This window comes from Bos taurus, chromosome 12 (genome assembly GCF_002263795.3).
Source record: "Bos taurus isolate L1 Dominette 01449 registration number 42190680 breed Hereford chromosome 12, ARS-UCD2.0, whole genome shotgun sequence".
Classification (NCBI taxonomy): domain Eukaryota; kingdom Metazoa; phylum Chordata; class Mammalia; order Artiodactyla; family Bovidae; genus Bos; species Bos taurus.
In genome coordinates this window covers 59,147,591-59,171,469 of record NC_037339.1, presented here as the reverse complement: position 1 = coordinate 59,171,469, position 23,879 = coordinate 59,147,591, and positions in this window count along the sequence as shown.

Below are 23,879 nucleotides of genomic sequence, written 5' to 3'. Positions count from 1 at the left end.
TTGGAATCATACAGTATGTAGCTTTTTTGACTGACTTCATTCACTTAGAAATATAGATTTATGATTCACCCAGGTTTTTTTTTTTTCATGGCTGAATATGGCTCACTTTAGTCTTTTTTTTTTTTAATTTAACTTTATTTTTAAACTTTACAATATTGTATTGGTTTTGCCAAATATCGAAATGAATCTGCCACAGGTATACATGTGTTCCCCATCCTGAATAATATTTCATTATATAGATGTATCATAGATTGTTCATCTATTGAAGGAAATCATAAAGTTGCTATAAAAGTTAACAGGCAGATGGACATATATTTTCAAATCAATTAGGTAAATATCTAAGAACATGATTACTGGACTCTCCAAGACTCTCAAACTGTTTTCCCAACTGGCTATACCATTAGTGATGGATGAGTTTCAGTTGCTTTCAAAAGTAACATTGATATTGTAAACTTAAAAAATTTCTTAGTATCATTTTAATAGACATGTTGTAGTATCTCGTTGTTTTAGCCCCTTTTTGAAATAAGGCTTTTTTAGAAGCCAGCTGCACCATTTATTTTTGTATTGTCTATGGCTCTTTCCATGACATAATAGCAATGCTTAATAATAGTGAGAGTTGCATATGATCCACAAAGACTAACTGGCCCCTTACAGAAAATTTTGCAGACTTTTGTCTTAAACTAATTATATAAAAAGTAATGCATTGAAAAATTAATTATATTTATTTCTAAAACTATTCTTTGCATTTTTTAATTATATATATTCTTATAGCTTCCAATAAAATAAAAATTTATACAATTAATTTTTTGATAAAACCCTGAAAGTATGATGAATTACTGGAAACTTTCATAGAGAATATGCTACAGATAAAATTAACTCTCCTTTTTGTCCTGATAGATTTGGAAAACAAAAAATTAAGTGAATATCAATTTTAGGAAGGGATGTAGCATGAAGTTCTTAAAAGAAAATTAGAAAATGGAGGAACTAATATGTTTTAATTGTATTGATGACATATGCCAGATTTGTAAGTAATAACTCCATTTATTTTTAAAAGTAATCCCATAATACAGTTAGTATTGTGCTACTAATTATGAAAAAAGTGACAATCATAAATTTTTCCAAAAGTAGAGAATTACTAATAGATGGATAATCGAAAATTTGTCCATATGCCTAAATGATAACAAAATTCTCTGTGTTTTCAGCACTGCTCATTACAAAATATCACATCATCAGAAAAAAAAAATATCATCAAAGTCCTTCTTAATAATTAGCTGAATCTGCCACTAACAGGTGGTAATAATGATAACACTCTATCAAGGTCACTATTTCTCTTACCAAAATTTTGGGTGAGTTTGGGGAATGTTACTTAACATCTATGTAGATTGTTACTCCAGGTGTTTCTTGACTTCCTGCTTTTGCATTCCAGTCGCCTATAATGAAAAGGACATCTTTTTTGGTTGTTAGTTCTAGAAGGTCTTGTAGGTCTTCATAGAACTGTTCAGCTTCAGCTTCTTCAGCATTACTGGTCTTACTGGTCAGGGCATAGACTTGGATTACGGTGATATTGAATGGTTTGCCTTGGAAATGAACAAAGATCATTCTGTCATTTTTGAGATTGCATCCAAATATTGTATTTCGGACTCTTTTGTTGACCATGATGGCTACTTCATTTCTTCTAAGGAATTCTTGCCACAGTAGTAGATATAATGGTCATCTGAGTTAAATTCACCCACTCCAGTCCAGTTCGCTGATTACTAAAATGTCAACACTCACTCTTGTCATCTCCTGTTTGACCACTTGCAATTTACCTTGATTCATGGACCTAACCTTCCAGGTTCCTATGCAATATTGCTCTTTACAGTATCAGACCTTGCTTCCATCACCAGTCACATCCACAACTGGATGTTGCTTTTGCTTTGGCTCCATCCCTTCATTCTTTCTGGAGTTATTTCTCCACTGATCTCCAGTAGCATATTGGGCACCTACTGACCTGGGGAGTTCCCCTTTCAGTATCCTATCATTTTGCCTTTTCATACTGTTCATGGGGTTCTCAAGGCAAGAATACTGAAGTGGTTTGCCATTCCCTTCTCCAGTGAACCACATTTTGCCAGAACTCTCCACCATGACCCGCCCATCTTGGGTGGCCCTACACAGCATGGCTCATAGTTTTTTTGAGTTAGACAAGGCAGTGGTCCCTGTGATTAGATTGGTTAATTTTCTATGATTGTGGTTTTCATTCTGTCTGCCCTCTGATGGAGAAGGATAAGAGGCTTATGGAAGCTTCCTGATAGGAGAGACCAAGGGAGAAACTGACTGAGAGTCCCTTGGACTGCAAGGGGATCAAACGGTCCATCCTAAAGGAAATCAATCCTGGGTATTCACTGGAAGGACTGATGTTTAAGCTGAAACTCCAATACTTTGGCCACCTGATGTGAAGAGCTGACTCTTTTGAAAAGACCCTGATGCTGGGAAAGATTGAAGGCGGGAGGAGAAGGGGACGACAGAGGATGAGATGGTTGGATGGCAACACCTACTCAATGGACATGAGTTTGAGTAAACTCTGGGAGTTGGTGATGGATAGGGAGGCCTGGCGTCCTGCAGTCCATGGGGTCACAGAGAGTCAGACACGACTGAGCGACTGAACGGAACTGATGTAGATTGTATTTACCAAAAACTGCAATATTGAATTTTTGATGTTGTGAACATATATATGTGTGTGTATGTGTGTTATCTATATAGCTGGTATTTTTGGAAAAACAGAATGCTCAAGTAGCTTCCATATAGTGAGTCAAAGTGCCGTAGCCATGAACTCAGGATAGAATATCTATTTTAAAAAACAAAATGTAGCCCTCTAAAAATATAAGTAGTGTGGCTTGGCCATGGACCTCTAGGGTATACAAAAGTTCCCATATTTAGCACCTGAGAACTTTGTTTATCTGGAGGAAAAACTTTAGATATACTGGCTTTAGAAATCAACATTGAAAACAGATATGTTTTTTATGTAGTAACTATATAAATGGTCATCAAGATTTAGAGTACCACAAATATTTAACTGTTCCAATTGTCACACTGGCCATTTAAGAGCCACATTAAAATGGGTTGAATAAATCAGAAATACAGGCAGCAGCAACCTTTCTTAACAGAAGACTGGCTTAACTAAGCTTACCACCAACATACCATCTGTTATACATCTCTTCTTAGATTAAGACACAATAGACTTAAGCATATGGACTGTAGGTTGTGAAGAAGAAAGGTTTTTGAACATATCAGCTTTCTTTTTTGGATTTCTGTTTTGTTTTGCTTTTAATTGTTGTGATTTGTTTTGCTTTTCAACAATGTATGTTTTCGTTCCTCTGGGGGCAATTTAAATATCATCCTGATTGAAGGCTAAATGGAACCACATTCCTTTTAAATGTTATTTTTTTCCTAATTTAAGACTGGACGATAAATGTTAGAAGTAGCTAAAATTTGCAGACCCATTTTTCTGCCCCAAACTCTTCAGAGTGAAGTTTAATATGTTTATACCATTGCTATGGGAACAAACATTGTCCTCATTATTTTGTATCATTTCCCTATTCACCTAAGAGATCATAGATCCAAGCACACAGATGATCTCTTATACAGCCATACTGTATTGTCCTGCATGCAATAAAACAGCAGTAATAATGAAGATACTATCTAATATTCACTTTGTGTTTACTGTATGTTACATGTTGCTCTAAGTCCCCTATAACCATTAATTTTCTTAAAAATATATGTTAGGCATTATTATTATAAGAACTTCATTTTATAAATGATCAATGGGAAGAAATAAAGACACTAGGTCTTTGAGCATGAAGATTAAAAAATACCCTGCAGTACTGAGATAAAACAAGTCAATTCATTTCAAAATAGCCTAAGATCAAAAAAAAAACTTCATGCCAATTTGAATAATAACATTTTGAGCTTCTATATAATAACTTGAGTTATTAAGTTTCTAAAAGTTGTACTGAAGCAAGTTGATTTACAGTGTGTTCATTTCTACTGTACAGCAAAGTGATTCAGTTGTATATATATATTCTTTTATATATTCCTTTCCATTATGGTTTATCACAGAATACTGAATATAGTTCCTTGTGCTGTATAGTATGACCATGTTGTTTATCCATCCTATATATAATAGTTTGCATCTGCTAACCCCAAACTCTCCCTTCTCCACCCACCTTCCCCTTGGCAACCACAGTCTGTTGTCTATATCTGTTTTGTAGATACCTTCATTTGTGTTATATTTTAGATTCCACATGGAAGTGATATCACGTGGTATTTGCCTTTCTCTTTCTGACTTTCATTGCTTAGTATGATAATCTCTAGTTGCACCCATGTTGCTTCAAATGGCATATATTTCATTCTTTGTATTTCTGAGTAATATTCCATTCTCTGGAATATATATATACACATATACACACTATATCTTCTTTATTCATCCTATTGATGGACATTGATGTTGTTTCCATGTCTTGGCTATTGTAAGTAGTGCTTCTATAAACACTAAGCTGCATGCATCTTTTTGAATTACAGTTTTGTCTGAATATATGCCCAGGAATGGGATTACTGGTTCATATGGCAAAATTTTATTACATTTTATTATCATATTTAACATGATGTTCCAATTTCAAATTAAGAACCATTATTACTTGATCTGATACTTAAATATTATACTTTTCTGTCCGTTATTGAGCTGGATGGAAGTTTAGTCACTCAGTCGTGTCTGACTCTTTGTGACCCCATAGACTGTAGCCCACCAGGCTCCTCTGCCCATGGGATTTTCCAGGCAAGAATACTGGAGTGGGTTGCCATTTCCTTCTCCGGAGGATCTTCCTGACTCAGGGGTTGAACCCAGGTCTCCCACATTGTAGGCAGATGCTTTACCATCGGAGCCACCAGGGAAGTTGAGCTAGATATTTGTATCCAAAATGAAGCTACATTTTATGGATCTATGTGAAAAGAAAGACTAGGGTGAAATTCATCACTGCACTCTTTAGTCTGTCCAGACAGGAAAAAATCAGCAGTTTGGTTACTGAATTGTTTCTTTCTTTCTCATCATTTTTTACCACAAACACAAGTGACTGCTTCTAAAGTATTCTTGTCAATATTTCCTATCATTTCTGATGCAAATCTGGTCATGACAGTTTCTTGTTACTAGTTTGTATTTCTGCGTACCTAAACAGCTTTCACAAAGTTGATTCTGCCTATCAGTCAAATAGGACAAGAGAAAGACAAATTTCTGGAGACCCAGAACAGAAGAAGCGAGAGAATGAAAAAGTGAAAAAGACACGCAACATCAAATTCAAAAGACGTGGAAAGCTTTCTTGTTCAGAACATCGATTCCTGTCTGTCAGATTTAAACTAGTGCCTCTGTCTAAAACACCTAACATGTAGAAAAGCCAACAGGACGGAAAAAGCAAAAGCATTAAAGCATGAGAATTTATATCACTATAAAGAATTTGAACACCCAAAATAGGCTCAAACCTTAGATTGGATCCAGGGGTCAGTTTTCTCATTTTTTAGTATTGGTGCTAAGAAACAGTTATTTAATATCTGGACTTTGGTTTCTGCCTCTGGGAACTGAGAATGATAATTATATATGCCACATAAAATTTGCCATGCAGAATTTTTTCTTTGCAGTTTAATTGAGATATAATTGACACACAGCACTGAATAAGTTACTGTGTACAGTATAATGATTTGACTTAATCACACCATGACGTGATTACCAAAATAAGTGTAGTGAGCATCCATCGTCTCATATAGATACAAAATAAAAGACAAACTTTTTGTCTTCTGATGAGAACTCTTATGATTTACTCCTTCCAAAACTTTGTAACATAGAGCACTGCTGATTGTAGTAATCATGTTGTACATTACATACTTAGTATATATTTATCTTATAATTGAAAGTTTGTGGCTTTTGAGTACCTTTATCCAATTTCCCTAGCCCCACCTCCTGCCTCTGGTAAAATATATCTCTTCTATAAGTATGCTGTTCTTGAAGTATAAGTAGCCTACAATACTATGTTAGTTCCTGGTTCACAACATAATGAGTCTATATTTCTGTACATTACAAAACAATCACCAAGATAAGTCTAGTTACCATCTGTCTTTATACAAAGATGTTGCAATATCCCTGACTACCTTTCCCATTCTGTACACTTCATCCCTGTGACTCACTTGTTTTGTTACTGGAAGTTTGTACCTCTTAATTTCCCTAATCCCTTTCACTCACTGAGTACCCAATATAATCACAAGCCTTCTTAAAAGTCAAAGAGGGGAGCAGAAGAAGGGAATCAGATTGAGTTATGATCACAGAAGCATGTTCAGAGAGATGTAATGTTGACATTGCAGGTGGAGGAAGAAGACCACCCTCCAAGGAATGTAGCTGTCTGCTGGAAGCTGAAAAACACAGGGGAATAGAATCTCCTCTAGAGTCTCCAGTAAAGAAAGCCAGAACTGTTGATACTTTGAGTTTAGGTTGTTAACATTCCTAGATGGACTTCTGACATTGAGAACAGTATTCTCTCTGATTCAGATAAGTTAGGAGATTGCCACAAGAGAGACCCATGGTGAATGAGGCAAGAAGTCTTATGGTTTAAAAAAAAAAAAAAAAAAGAAGTCTTATGGTTTTACTACACAGTCTCTGACTTTGAGAAGGAAACTGCCATGTAAGTTAAATTAATTCATGCATATAGAATACTTACAATATTTTTTACATTTAATAAGTACATGATAAATATCGATTAGCACATTATTTTGGAGGGGTTCAAAAATATTTTTGAAAGAAATGATGAGTCATTAGAGTGGCAATAATGAAGCAGGGTATTTGAGTAAAAGAAATCTTATGTCTAACTCAGTATTTTTAATCTTATGGAATTTAAAAAAGTTGCTATAATTTCGTTTAGACTTAGAATTAGTATAAATTAAAGATTTCACTTAAACAAGAATTTACATAAGTTACAACTGAAACTTTTAATTGAATTCATAAAATGTTTTGATACAATCACCAATTTAGTGTTCTGAAAGATTGAATGTAGAAAAAAATTTTAAACATTTATGCTTTAATAACTGCAAAAGTTTGATTCTTAAAAGACTTTAATTTAAATAGGATGCTTCTCTATTGGTAAGGTTTCAAATAAATAAATGACATATCAGTTATCTCCTCTTAGTTTCTACAATGAAAGTCTGCATGAACATAGTTTCAAAGAGATCCTAAGAAAGTGGTAACAGCTATGAATATGCTAGTATACTTTGTATTTTACATTTTGTTTGTGGAGGAAGTATGTTCAGTTGTTAGGATTTCATACTTAAGGGCCAGATAGCATTAAATTTTGCCACTTAACAGCTCTGTCATTCACACTGAGGAATTTATTTAAGCCCTGAAAGGCTAATAAAAATGTAGATATCTAATAGCATCCAGATCAATGGATTGTTTGAGGATTGAATTATATAATTCAAAGAACGTGTCTAGATCACATCTGATTTATAATTATTTATTGTTGTTGTAACAGCTTAAACATTAAAAAGCCTTTTTTTCCTTTTTCAAGGAGAAGGAACATTATCTAATCAAAATATGGCTTCCTTTTGCCTGAAGGAGAATTAGAATTGATTTACTAAAAATGTAAAAGAGACTTAATATTAGAACTTTGACATCTAAATAGGGTGTTGCATCAAATTAATAAAGAAAAAGATTTGGCAAGAGAAAGTATCTTGTAATGCCTTTATTTTTTCTTTTATGACATCAAATACCCAGGTTTTAAGAGCTGTTCATTGAATTTTATCGGACAGAAGATAGAAGGAGTAAATTCTTCTTTTTCCAGTCTGGGTTTTTGAAGAAGAGGAAATTGAAGGCAAATGTCTTCAGCTGCACTTCCATTGTGAAACTCTGGAAAGAGTTCACTTCCATATGTGTGTGGCTAGCCAGATTCATGCTGAGCACACAGGGATAAATCCACAATGTGCCTAATGGTCCTCCCTCGGCTCCAGAAGCACCAGAGATGTATCACTGCCTAGCAATGGAGGGCATGGCTCAATCCAGACATACTGCCTCTTTCCTTCCCTCATTTCATGAAAGACATACCACCTCTTCTTCCTCTCCTATGTCCAGACATCATCTGAAAGAGGACCAGTAGAGAGGGTGAAAACTCAAAGACAGACAGCATATGGAGAACAGTGTGGAGATTCCTTAAAAAACTGGAAATAGAACTGCCTTATGATCCAGCAATCCCACTGCTGGGCATACACACTGAGGAAACCAGAAGGGAAAGAGACATGTGTACCCCAATGTTCATCGCAGCACTGTTTATAATAGCCAGGACATGGAAGCAACCTAGAGGTCCATCAGCAGATGAATGGATAAGAAAGCAGTGGTACATATACACAATGGAGTATTACTCAGCCATTAAAAAGAAAATATTTGCATCAGTTCTAATGAGGTGGATGAAACTGGAGCCTATTATACAGAGTGAAGTAAGCCAGAAAGAAAAACACCAATACAGTATACTAACGCATATATGTGGAATTTAGAAAGATGGTAACAATAACCCTGTGTACGAGACAGCAAAAGAGACACTGATGTATAGAACAGTCTTATGGACTCTGTGGGAGAGGGAGAGGGTGGGAAGATTTGGGAGAATGGCATTGAAACATGTAAAATATCATGTATGAAACGAGATGCCAGTCCAGGTTCGATGCACGATACTGGATGCTTGGGGCTAGTGCACTGGGACGACCCAGAGGGATGGTATGGGGAGGGAGGAGGGAGGAGGGTTCAGGATGGGGAACACATGTATACCTGCGGTGGATTCATGTTGATATTTGGCAAAACTAATACAATTATGTAAAGTTTAAAAAAAAATAAAAGAATATTTTGCTTATAGAGTGACAAAGTAGGGAAGTATAGAGAATAGTCTCCTGCTCAGCTGTGCAGATAATAGGAGAAAAAGGGTAAAGTTAGGAAAATGAGACTTCATCCAGAGTAACTATGATGAACTTGCAATCTTGCTACCGGAGTTGTTTTGTTGTTTCCATTGAGGGTGCATGCGTGTATGTGTGTGTGTGTGTAAGCAGTACTTTTTCTTTCTTATTTCATTATATGTCTTAATTTTTCTTCCCCATTGCCTTTAAAGACTTCCTACTAAGTATTCCAATGATACGGATAAAGTTGGTATTTCCAATATTCTGTTATTGAAGTTTTAGATCCTTTTCATTATATTTTCTGTTAGAAATAATATTTCAGAGAATATCTTTGTAATTTACTTATGGTTGAGATTTTCTCAGACTAAAAATAATTTATTATTAAAAGAATAAAAATTGTCTTAAACTTTGATGTACATTTGCAGAGTTGTTTCAGTTTGCATTCTACTTATATTGTTGCAAGCTACAATACGTTTCATGTAAGGAATGCCATGATAAATATGCAGATACTACAACATAGCACTGTTTAAAAAAATTGTGAACAATTTTTCATAATGAGATCTCTTGAGCAATTAAAACAGTGTCATATTTCAGGCATTAAGAAATAGAGACATGAAAAGGGGGTAGGAAAGGACCAAAATGATCATATTTATTTTCGCAGTCTTTTCTAAGGCTAGAACACAAATAAACAACTAAACCTGCCTGTCACTGTGTATCTCAAGCATCGCTCTTCATTCTTTTGTACATAGATCCTCTTGTGAAGAAATCTCATTATTAAATTCTAAATCATCATATGTTCTAAAATAATTCTGAATTCCAAGAAAAGCATCTAAAGTACAAATAAATATAAATTTTCTTTAGTAGTTTGAAAGTACAACTCTACTTGGATTTACATCCTCCAAAATCTGGTCCCACCACTTTTTTCTCATCTCATTTCTCAAAACTTAATATTTAACTCACATATTACTTCATCCCACAATGCTCTTAGGCACTCAGTCACCCTCATTCCCTGTTCTCAGGCTGATCCCTTGGCACAGTCTAGAATTAAGGCTCATCTTTTGCATAAGATATTCAGTTAATATTCTTCACATCTAATTTATCATAAAACAATTCTTACTAATCAAACAAGATGTTTAAATTATTACTTTTAAATTTTAGGAAAAATATAAAATTATCCAATGCTGGATAATTCATCTCTCTATCCATCAACCTACCTATCTATCCATCCATTAATTCATACATCTATCCATCAATACATATAATTTTTGTTTTTCAGAATGATTATAGAACAGTATTAATTTACTTTTAAGTTGAGAAAAATGTTTTATTTGTGATATGTAACATCCATTGCTATTTAAGGAATGGAAATTAGTATTATATGCTGAAGACTTACTTTATGAGAGTGATTGAATTTATTTTCTAATTGGCTTACACATAATATATTTATATCATCTGTGATTAAAATATCTTATAAAAGCTCAATACATTTTAAAAGTTGTTATTAAGGCCTTGGTATTATTTCACTCAGGGTACTTGATTTTGCTATAGAAGTCAATAACTACTGGCTTGACAAAATACAAAAAGTGTTTTGCCTAGGGCATTGTTTTTTCTAACAGAAATAATATACCAAAAAATACAGATGCTTTATTTCTGAATCAGTGATGATCAGCAGATTGTGAGATAGCAAAAAATAAATTTGATTTTACTGAACCTGAAACTGAACTGACATGGCATATTTGAAATAGTCATTACTTTTCCATTATTACAATAACTCTGAAACAAGTTATAATTGTTTACCCAATCTGGTTGAAGTAAAAGTAACCATAAAGAAAACAAGGCAAAAACACTACAGATCAACACAGGTAACTGTAAAATATTTCTGTTAATGGGCATAACCTAATACTGCTCTGGTAAAGCCATTTTCTCTTAATAGGATGGATTTTCTCTTTTGGACTTTTGTTGCCATTTTCCTTCCTGCTGTAGGAAAGACTTCCTGGTGCCAAGGAACTGAACTCCTCACAAACATACTCAGTGACTCAAATGAGATAAAGGGAGATTATGACAAAGATTAAAGATGAACTCAGAGTACTCATATAGTTCTGAACCCTCAAGTGGCTCACAGTTGGGAGAATAGTGGATAAAATGGATCCTACAAAGGTATATGTTCAGGGTATATGAACTCTGTACATACAAGTTAATGAAACTTTTATGATATCAACTACTCAATCCTTCATGGCATCTTCCATATAATATTCTGCCAAAGAATGTCTCTTTTTATATTCCATAACTATTTTGCCAGATCTCAGGAAGAAGAAGGAGGGAGATAGGGAAAAAATATTCTGCCATATGTGATAATTCAAGTCTTCGTCAATAAACATTTCTCAAACATAGCTGTGAGCAAGGCATTGTTCCAGTAGTTATCAGTATTCAAATGATGTGTGAGACATGATTCCTGTCTGTAAAGAATTGACAGTGTTATAAATGATACTGATATATAATTTTAAGTCAGCAGAATGTCTAAAGGAGAAGGGAATTAACAGCTATGAGAATAGAAGTGTTTGTATATAAAATGTATATAAAATGGCATCTGAGATAATCTTTAAAGAAAGGGAAGGGAGCTAAAGGAGAGGGAGAAGGAGGTGAATGGTATAAAAATTAAATTTTACTTTCAAAATTTAAGGGGATACAAAGTGAGCAATGGAATGTGGAAATAAAATTGTGGATTGGACACAAGTAATTCTATGTGGCTGAATGGGATGTTTGAGCAACTATAGGTTTTTGTAATGACACGTAACTCTAAAATGTGGTATATAGTGAGAGACTGTATATTTTTACTAATTGATTCTTACTGTTTATCTTCTGCTTGTGGAATTCTTATATTTGAGAGTTCTGATCTATCACATGAATAATATCCTACCCTCTAAGTTTGATATTGAATCCTCTTGGCACTTCAAAGCAAAGTGTGCTTTTCAGTTTTCACAAGTTGTAGAGTCAGACTGTTTGAAATCTAAGCTTAGACTATAACTTATTGATGGCTGAATATGAATTTCAGTCATAAATAGATGCATTCAAACATATCTGGCAACTAAGACTAATTTTTTTCTTTTAAATTAAATTACAAAACACTGAAATTCAGAATTCATTGAGATTTCTAATTCACTGATAACACAGAATGAGAGAGTGAGAGAAGAGTAGAGAGGAAAAAACAGGACGAGAGAAATCAGAGATCTCAATTGTTCAATATTGTTAAAGGCCAGCAGACATGGAATATGGTAACAGGATTTTAACTTTACATAGCAAATGTTGACTCCTTAGAGTTGAATTGTGAGCACAAAGTTATTGGAATCAAATTGATGTATTATGTAATAAATGTTCTTACTAAATGCCACTGTAAGCTCATCTCCCAACATTAAACATTTGGAAGGCTTAATTATATTTCCCTGAGTTCTGAAGGGAAAAAAAAAAAAAGCACTTTTATTCAGAGAGGCCTGAAATCCAAACTCTCTGAGCCTCACATTTCTTATTTGTTTATTGAGCTAAGGGTGTTTATAGCATGTCCCCTGGTTCAACAATGTAGCTCTTTCTGGGCACATAATAAGTACTCAGCAAATTGTTAAGGTTATTAGAATATAAACTTTTATAGTAGGTCGTGTTTATTTGATTTTTAACTGATTTGTCTAACAAGGAATGGAGGGAATCTAGCACTCCTTTAGGCCCCATTAGGAATTAACTGTGATTCATACCCCAGAATCAACCCATACCCAGAAGACTCACTGACCCATCTTGGGGAACTTTCATTTCTTGGTCCTACAGAACATATTCAGGTGAATAAGGAGAGTTTGCCTTACTCTGACTTACTCTGAAGCTTAATAATTTATCTCCCTGTGCAGTGCTTCCTAAGCACTGATCATATATCCTTACTTGGAATCCATCAAACAAAGTAGGAACTTTTTACACATCCAAGTCTTAACTTGCTCTGGTCTTTCAGGCTACTCCACCCTCCAACCCCCAAACACCCGACTCCTGCCCTATCTGTTCTTCACCTCAGAGAATCCTGCCAGCTCCGAAACAAATACCCATTTCTTCAAATAACTGTTTCCTGTATATCCAAATCTGAAATACTCACTTTTTAAATGAACTTAAGCCCTGTAATGATAATAATGTTTTTTTTTTAAAAATGCCAGGTAGGAGAAATAAAGAGAGTTTTCTTTGGTTTTAATAGCTAGAGCAAAGGCAGCTTTAGAATTGATAGGCACATGTGCCTAGAATAATGGTTCTTTTCCGGGAGTAATTCTGTGCCCCAGGGGAGAGTTGTCAAAGTCTGAAGTCATTTTGCTTGTCATTCTTGAAGAGAGGGAGGATGTTCTAGTAACTAGGGGTGGCAACCAGAGATGCTATTAGTACCCTACAGTTTACAGTACCGCCCCCTGATAATAAAGACTCATCTTCCCCCGTAGCTCAGTTGGTAAAGAAACTGCCAGCAATTTGGGAAACAGGGGGTTCGATTCCTGGGTCAGGAAGATCCCCTGGGAAGGAAATGGCAACCCACTCCATTATTCTTGCCTGGAGAATCCCATGGTCAGAGGAGCCTGCCAGGCTACAGTCCATGGGGTTGCAAGAGTCGGACATGTCTGAGTGAATAAACCACCACCACCATCCTGTCAAAAGGCCAGTAGTGCTGAGGTTGAGAAGACCTGGTCTGGAGCAGAATGACACCATCTCATTTGCCTCCCTCAGCGCTAAAGGACTGAGTACCAGAGTGTGCTACATGGAACAGCAGTGGCTCTAGGTCACCGTGGCTGATCCTGGGAAAGCAGAAAGATATGCAAGCACCAGTGTTTCATAGGAAGAGTGTAGCCACTACAGCAGAGAAAAGGCTCTGCTAGTGAATACTTCCTGTTCTCCTTTTCTCGGGTTGTTGAAGTGTAGAGAAGATTCCAGGAACTTAGACATATTATGGGAAAAGGGTAGTCAAGACCATAGCAATTTCTTGGTTGTGATTCTAAAACTTATTTTTTTAAGCGTGATTTTTAGTGACGTAATAAAAATGAGAAGGATATTTACATTCTTTTTTTATTCCTGAATAATCTGATATTTAGTTCTCCCTAAGAAAAATATTTATACTTATATCCTGTGCTTTGCACAGTGATTTGCTAATAATAATAAAATGATGATGAGGAGGATAATTAACTTATCCTGTTCTTTTCTATGCTTGAAATATATTGAATTCTCTTTGCAGTATTACTACTTCTTCTAACTCTATTAACTCAATTTATTTTATATATATATATATATATATATATATATCACTATGGGAGAGATATTTAAAAGCTAGAATAACATTTAAAAAAATATATAGAATACATCATATGAAATATGTCCCCAGTTCTCCAGTTTCCAATAGGAAAAACGATAAGTAGTCTGAGTCAAGAGCTTCTGATCGGAATCACTCTGTGATATAGATGATACTCTATAACTGTTAACCAGTATTGATTAAATGAAACAGACAGTCTTCTGCTTGAAGAACATTCCAAAAAAGGTACGTGCAGCATGCAGTGAGACAGTCATACCTGAGAATGTCTGGCTGGCTGCCCAGAAAGTTCTCTCTAAGCTTTAACTTAGTTCTTTAACCTCAGTTCAGAGTTCATAGCAGGCTAATTTGTAAACATCAAGGGGTTCCATTTCTCTGAGGTAGTCACATATTAACCAAGCTTGATGTAATTGAAGAGAATAACAACACAACTAGTTGACAGTGAGAAAGAAATATAAAAGGTAATCCAATGCCTAATCTTTTCCTGTAGGCACTGATTAGAGAATGCCAAGCATTGTTATTTAGAGGTTTCTTGGTAAGCATAAAGTTAAATTAGGAGTGTTAGTAATAGGAAGTCAATATTTAATATTATCATATTAAATTACCCTCAGAGATAGATCATCACAATAGGTTATAATTGAATCTCATGGCAGGGTATCTATTTTGTGTGCAAGGTAATTCCATCCTGATATTAAAGTAAATTTTTATCACTGAAGCCTCTCTGCTGCTGCTACTGCTGCTAGGTCACTTCAGTTTTGTCCAACTCTGTGCGATCCCATAGACGGCAGCCCGCCAGGCTCTGCTGTCCCTGGGATTCTCCAGGCAAGAACACTGGAGTGGGTTGCCAAAGTCTCTCTAATTCTGTGTATTTTTAAGTTGTTACTATAACTGCTATTGTGGGAAATGGTTTGGTGGAAGGCCTTGCTGCAGCTGTTATTAGTGAGAGGTGCTTATGTCTGATTTTTTAATTTTTGAATTCTCCAGTTATTCTAGTTGTTTAATTTTATAAAAAGTAATGTAATTAAGTGTCATGATTATTTACAATTTAAGCATTTAAGCCATAGATTTAGGCACAGCATTTCTACAGAATAGGACAACAGATTATAGGATTTACTTATGATGCCGTTACCCAATGTAAATGCTTAACAGGTGGTTTTTAATTAATAAATTTTCACAAAGCTTTCCCACTTGTAGATAGCACTCTCATTTCAACTTTCAAAATTATAGTTGCATATGTTTGTAGAAAATTTCATTCACTATTTGTCCACACCAGAAATTATACTTTGCTTAAAAGTATGATAACCAATAGGATGATTTTGAAGAAGACTACATTTGAGGTGTTATTTTATGAGTTCACAATCTTCATTTTAATTGGTGCCTTATGATACTATTGGAGAAGGAATGGCAACCCTTGTAATTTTGACTTGAGAATCCCATGGACAGAGGGCCCTGGTGGGCTACAGTCCATGAGATCAAAAAGAGTCGACCGTGACTGAGCAACTGAGCACATGTGACACTATGATTTCCTTAAGTAGCTGGCCCCATTGCCCAGGTGAGGGACCTTTGCTATTCTAAGTTTGATGATGTTCTTAAGATCAGCAAACTAAAGAGAGAAGCAGAACTTGGATTTAGATGTTCTGATTCTAAAGCCTATCAACTTTCCAGTTTTTTTTTTTTTCATTCTTATAAATAATAGCAAACATTGCTGTGTACTGTATCGTATTTCCTCTAAAACATTTACAGATTCTTTGTACAATTAGTTTTATATATAATAAGAACTAACTCTATTTTCTATTTTTATAGTTTGTAAATCTAAATAGATTAAATATTTCTATGATATTGAAATCTCTCACCATGTTGAAGAAACTGAAAGCACATTGTAGACCACAGGAAAAGAAAAAAAGTTGAAATGCCTTATTTTGTAAAAAATATACATGCATACACTGCTGTGGACTGAATGTTTGTGTCACTACAAAATTCATGTATTGAAGCCTCACCCTATTTGGAAATGGGACTTTGGGAGATGATTAGGTCATGAAAGTAGAATGCTCATGAATGGGATTAATGCCCTTTTAAGAGAGATCCCAAAGAACTCCCTCTTGGCCTTCCACCCTTAAGAACACTGAGAGAAAGACTGCAGGCTGCGGGCCATGAAGCAGGCCCTTATGAGATACTGAATCTGCCAATCTCCAAAATGGCAAAATATAAATTTCTGTAGTTTATAAATCAGCTATGGTATTCAGTTATAGCAACCCAAACAGTCTGAGACATATATGGATGTGTAAATGTGTATTTTTTAAATACCAGATTTTCTTGCAAAATGTTCTGTTGGGGAAATGGGTCATAGTGGTGACATTTGCTTTATATAAAAATGTTTTCTAGATTATTTTATATTCATTAAATATTACTCTCTGACTTGCTATATGCTGAATAGGGGAGTGTTCTGATTCCAGCTACATGGCCAGCTGAGCAGGTGAAGACCACTTCTTTTGTCAATAATACATAAGATACCTATTTATAATATAACAAAACAAACTTTTTATAGTGAACTTTTCATAAATGGAAAAGGAAATCCACAAGTCCCATAAATAACCTTGGAATTAAAAGCACAGGCATAGCTGTGCATTTTGAGACATTTTTAAATGTTGCCAAAATAATCTAGAGGTCTGGGAACTAATTCCAGGTTTTAAAGGCTTGACAAATAAGTTTGGAAGCCTACTTGGGATGAAAGATATGACCTCAGACCTAGATGAGTTTGAGAAAAGTACCATGCAAAACAAGGTGTGGGTGGCCTAGAAAAATCCTACTAGTGACTCATAGAAGCAGTAAGGAAGATCGCCATGACCTGGAGCTCTCATTATGGGGAAAGCAGACTGGTATTAAGTAGATAGGTTTAAACTCAAAATCCACTCAACTTTCATTTTAATTTTTTTTTTTTTACACATTCCACATGGAATAGTAAACAAAAGTGAAAAGTTTACTCTGTCTTAAAATCAGATTCTCAAGAAGCAAACTCTGAAATCAAGTTATATGGGGAGAAAGTATACTGGGGCGTGGCTTCAGGAACAGGAGTATGTGGGTGGGGAGAGACAAGGACAAATTTGGGACTGTGATGCTGTCACAAATAAAGGCCATCGCAATCAGGGGACCTGAGCCCAGCATGGCCCTTGAGTTGCCCTAAACAGTAGGCCGGGCCTTTGTGTCCCTGTATTGCTGCTGCTGCTGCTAAGTCGCTTCAGTTGTGTCCAACTCTGTGCGACCCCGTAGATGGCAGCCCACCAGGCTTCCCTGTCCCTGGGGTTCCCCAGTATTGATGGGAGGAGAGCAAAGCCCTGAATCAGGTAGATTTTTACAGCCAAGAGAAATCTGTGTGGAGGAAGAAGGCTATGAGCTATCAGCAGGTAATTCCCTTGGCTGCTGGAAGATACATGTCTCCATTCTGAAAGCAATGTGGGGCATTTTCTAGCACCCCATGGTTTTCCCCACCATCCATCCTTATGCTGCTCTGATCTACCTTTATATAAAAGATTAATCCCATCTGGGAAATTACAGAATTTGATTGCTCTTTTCCTGGAGAAACTTTCAAGGGAATGTTAGTGGAGCAAACTATAGCCCCTACAGTCTCTTCTACTAAAGCTTGTGTTTGGGCCATAGCGGATATGTGTCACCTCCCCTATTACCCTTCTAGATTTCTCTCACTCCAGTAAAACTCCTCTGAATATTTTGGTAGCTAACATGTTAGGGTGACCCAAACACTCATCACTAAATCTCTTTATACTAAGTATTAATCTGCAGCTCCTGTACTTGTCAGTTAGCATCAAAAGTCACAGGGAAAAAACCAAAAGATGTGAAAATAGTCTTCCCTGCTACATTTCCCAATATTATATCTTCCTAATTATCATGATCAGTTACTGATACAAAAATGTGACTTCTTTCCTTACATGATAGTTTCATGGCACAAGGAGACAAAGGAACCAGCAGAAGGTGGGGCTTAAAGTTTACTGGTTCTTATACTATTTCCTTGTAGAAGAGTTTTCCTTTTTTGAACTAAGACCTCTAGATGTTCATATCATAGATTCTGGGGATAGAAATCACGAATTCCCAAATGGAGCACTAGAAATTATGGTAACAAAGTTACTCCAAGTTGAACCTTAGGTATTCAGACTTACATATTTTTACCTCTTGAGGACATAACACTATATAAAAGAGTTACTGATTTAGATTATACACTACATCCTGGAGAATGGTAGTCTATTCTCCCTGCCATCATCTCCAAGCAGATTTTTCAGCTTTTGTCTTCCAGCCATTTTATTTTTGTATTAGATTCTGAGGAATATGGTACATTTTAGGGTCAGCGGTTCCTGTCATAAGGTACCCGTATTGACATAGATTTACGCTGATGGAGAGGCAGTGGTGCAACAGTGGGGTCTACACAGGGGTCTGGGCCATCTCTTCCTGCAGCCCAACCTTGTTCTGCTGTACTAGCTGTACCTATAACTGGATATGTTACTTTTCATGATGGTTACTGCTGAGTCTGTCCAATCTAATGACTTGAATTTTCTGAGAGACCTCAGTTCACGATGTGTGGCTCTAGCCATGCAGTCATGTGATATCTGATGGCCAACTACACTTCCTCTACCAGAACCTCATAGCATCCTGGCAGACATTTTTTTTTTTTTTTTTTTAACAGTGTATAATTCTCTGTTGTAAATGGCAGGAATTTCTTCCAGCATTGTACGGGTTTATGTTGCTATTCTTCTGTTGGGGACTTCCTTACTCTCTACCAAAGGGTGGTACCAAAGGGTCAACTCAGATGCACTGACTACTGTAGAGTTTCCTTGGTCACATGGCCTAAGCAGTAGGACTGCTTACACAGCAGTAACTGTGGACATGTTGCAGAGCCTTTCCCCGCTCTGAACTCAAATCAGAAGGTCAACTTTCCAGGTCATTTGGTAAAAGGAACAAATAGTATTCCAAGTGCGCAATGTTCTGTCTCCAGAAGCTAAAGATACCTGCTAGGAATTTTCTCCCTTTCTAGTACTGGGAGGCACAGGAGACTTGAAACATACATTGTCCTTTATTTTAGAGGGGAAATCTGGTTATGCCCCAGACCATCTGATTTTTCAAAACCTCTCCAATGCAGAAGACCCTTGGATTCTCAGTGTTTATCTCACATCTTCTTGAGTGCTTGTACATTACAATTACCCACCCTTTCTTACTCCATTCTTGTGAACAACCTAATATTATTGAAGTTGTAAACCAATGGAAATTTCTATACAATGTTTAGGAGGTCCAAGTCCCTATTATGATTGACAGAGGAAGAGGGATTTAATGTAGTTCTGGAAGTAATCTGTGAATATAAACTACTCTGACCCTCCCTCATGATGGAGATAGAAAAGAACACCTTCACCTGGCAATTGCTATTATATATTCCTAAGACCATGTTAATTGCTCTAACAAAGATAGTAAAGCTACTCCAGCAGCTATACTTAAGACTACTCTCTGCTTCTGCAGAGTTTGCAGTAATACAGCATAATCCTTCAGAATCCATCTGATTTTTATAAGTGCTAGATAAATCCTTTGGTAAATGATGAATTAAATGGGTATGTAATGAGGTTCACTACTCTGCATTTTTTAGATATTTAAAGGTGTTGTTAATTTTTGCATTCAGACAAGAGTTTTTGGTAAGTTTAACCTCTTTTCTCAGGTGAGAAGATTCAGATGTTTCTGCTGGACTTTTCCTATATTATAGCTTCTCCTTTATTATAACTTTAACCCACAGACCAAGGTACACATGTGGGAGTTATGGCAATGACTGTGTCTGTCTATTCCAATTGTACATACTGGTGAAATAAACATTAACTGCATTCATGGACTCAGTGGAATCATAGCTAATTATGACAAGGCTAGATTCAATTTATCATCTGTTCCAATATGCATCCACTCTGAGAGGCCATGGTGACACTTTGAGTCCACTGGTTATTGTTGCTAACTTGGTCTCTGTTTCCCAGCAGTTCTCTATCTATTCCCATTTCTCTGGTGTATTTTTATTCAAGTGAGCAGACATAGGTCTCCTTGTGGGAGGATTGAATGAATCATCACTGTGCACTGGTTGTATTATAGTTTCCTTCCTCTTGCAAACTTGGTCTTTACATCAGTCAGTGTCATGCCAGGTTTGAAAACTGGCTCAAGTCCCAAATCTAAGAAAGGATAATTATATTTTTTATTGCACCAGATGCCCTCCACCTCCAGATCATCCATAATTTACTATTTTGATTATATAGATTGAGAAATAGCATTGTTGGCTATCTCTATGACATTTTGATTTTAGTAACCATCTTTATATCTCTTCACACATCTGTCTCCACTGGCTAGCACTCTGACATTGCTATTCTTACTGATTATGCTTCGCCACCAAGCCTTAATACATACTCTCTTACTATTAGGGAGTCAGTATCTATAGCAGTATCTTCCCTTTTAATTCCCATAACACAGAAGACATCGTTTAGCTGCTCAAAATTGCTGATATCCTTACCAACAGGATATTCTTTTTGTTTTCCTTGCATATTTGTATTTCCTTTATTCTATGGGAGAAAATGAATATTTTTAAATTTTATTGGAGTATACTTGATTTAAAATGTTGTGTCAGTTTCAGGTGTATAGCAAAGTAAATCAACAGGATATTTTTTTCATCACTTTCATAAATAGTATGTTCCAGTCTCTCCTAGAGAATATACTTAGCTAGTGGCTTTTCTGAACTTCATGGTCATTCCATAATAGTTTCACTTCTCAGAGCCATTTTACCCAGACCTCTACCACTTTCCATGGTAACTCTTGCATTTTTACTTCACGTTGAGAAAGCCATTGCTTTTTCCAAGCTTGTAAGAGTCAAATTAGCCACTATTAGCACTATCTCATTGGGGGATGCAGGGTGTTAGATCATGCATTAAGAGAGCAATTCCTTATCAATGAATACTCTCTTATATAAATTTGCTTTCCATTTACCATATTCCAGCTCTCAATGTCTTTTTTCTTTGTATCTCCCAGGACACATTGGCTGGGTCCTGCAACTCCTTCAGTTCATAGTTCTTCTTCTTGAGAGGCCCAGCAGTTCTCTGGCTCTGTTACACTGTGATTTGACCTTATTTATGGGGTTGGTGGCCCCACTGAAGGTGGCTGTAAATCCAGAGAGGAGTGCCACCTGACTTGCAAGACAGAACGAAGTTTCTGTGTTGTGTTTAAGAAAGAGGGGAGTGTTAATCTTATTAGAGACAAATGAGGTATTTCCACTGTCCAAAGAGTTTAGGAAATCTGAGATTTCAGGCTCTTGAGCATATCAACTCTTATGTAGATTAGAAAGTCTGAGTCATCTAGAAATCCATGTACATGGTCTGAATTTCATATAACTCTATTTTAATAATTTCAAACAAGTAATTTAATCTCTATTCAAAAACAAATTTAACTTTATGAATGAAGCTTTAATTTTTTTTAAAATACTTATCAAAGATTATAATTGTACACTATTGAGAAGTATAGAAAAAATACAATTATTGGAGGACAGTTGGTCTTCAATACTGTAAAGTATAGTTAGAGACGAGGCAATGAAGAAAGGAAGACGACCTCAGTGGAGACAGGTTACCTTTATTCAGGCAAGGGCGGGTGACAGTCAGTCTAACGACCAGGCTGAGCACATGCGGGATCAGGGAGGCTTCATATTTAAGGAGAGGTTTTGTGAAAGCAATAAAGGAAGATTTAATAAGGCAGATGAACAGAGGTGGGGTCCCGGGCTGATACAATCTGCCTTGAGTATCGGGGCAGGACTTAAAGTTAAATTTTGTCATCCCCAAAGTCAGGTGGTTGAGCAAGGACCCTTGAAGTCGTTATCTTCTTTTTCCAGGCCGGAGGACTTTGAGGTCTTTATCTTCTTTTCTAGGCCCAAGGACTCCTTCAAATACTGTGTTGAACTCTGCCACACACCAACACAAATCAGCCACAAGTATACATATGCCTGAGAATGAAGCTTATTGATTGCATTTATATCCCATTCATAATCATTTAAAGTTTGCTGCATGCTAAATAAATGTACTTATTGCCCATAAGCATGTTTGAAACATGCAAGTGGGCTTAACTTTACTTATAGTATTTATTTAATCACGCAACACAGTTTTATTGTGCTACTTTTCGTCATACGTACAAAGTAGCTAATTTTAGAAGTGACTAAAACAGGTTTAGGAACTATATCTAACTACAGTAGCCAGCAGCCTTCAAGATGGTCCCATGATCCCTATTCTCTAGTATCCATAGCCTTATGTGGTATTCTCCCTATATATATAGTAAATCCCAGTTTTCTGTATATACTGTACATATAGTATACACTTTGATAATACTATATTGCTTATGAACTTAGGTTAAAGAAGACTATGGTTTCCATCTTGGGATCTCTTTTTCCCTTCCCCTTTCTCTGGAGGAAGCAAACTGCCATGTTTTCAGAGACCTTATAAAGAGCCTGACAGGAAGAAGAGCTAACTCTGGTAAATAGCCATACAGGACCGTGTTTCCTTGCCAATAGACATGTGAGTGGGCTTGCAAGCAGGTTATCCTATCCCAGGCCACTTTTAGCATGCCTACAGCACTGGTGCATAGTTTGGCTGAAATCTCTTGAGAGAGCATGAGGCACACTTTAGCTAAGCCACTCCCACATTCCTGATCCTCAGAAACTATGAGAGATAATAAATGCTTATTATGTTAAACTGCTAAATTGTGGGGGTAATTTATTATGCGACAACAGATAACAAATATATCCATCAAACATTAATTAATGGGAATTTATGCAGATTCATACGTTTTAAAAATTAAACTACTATATCACTCAAATATCAAAACATTATAAAATAAACATTTTTAATGTATCTGTGTTCCATAAATGTTTTCCATTTATATGCAAATATATTGATTGATATGCAATTCATTTTAATCTTTAAAAATCCAATGAATTTATTAGGAAAACAGCTAGAATCCAATCATCAATAAGAGAGATATATGCATTTATAAGAAAAAAATATATAGATATTTAAAAACTATATGCAGCCTCAAATTAAAAAAAAATAGCTCAAGTAAGCATATGAATCAAAGCCATTTCATCCTACAAATGTTCATTGCTCAGTCTTTTTGACCTTTTGCGACTCCATGGACTGCAGCCCACCAGGCTCCTCTGTCCATGGAATTTTTCAGGCAAGAATACTGGAGTGGGTTGCTATTCTCTTCTCCAGGGGATCTTCCTGACCCAAGGATTGATGCAGAGCAGGTCTCCTGCATTGCAGGCAGTTTCTTTACTGTCTGAGCCACCAGGAAGTCAAAAGGGTTCACAATTTAAGATCACCAGATATAGTCCCTCCCCCTCCAGCAGGTAGACTATTGTTCTCTGCCTCACTTGTCCAAAATGTTTATAAAGAAAACAGAATAAAGTTAAAACAATATTAATTTCCTGTGTGAGAAAAATGTAAATATGGAAGAAGAATTCAGCTTCTGCTTTAGCAAGGTAGTCAGAGTCACATTTAAAACAATGATTGCATGGCTTCTGTCTTCTCCATCAAACTGAAGGTTTCCAGTCCAGAGAAGAGGA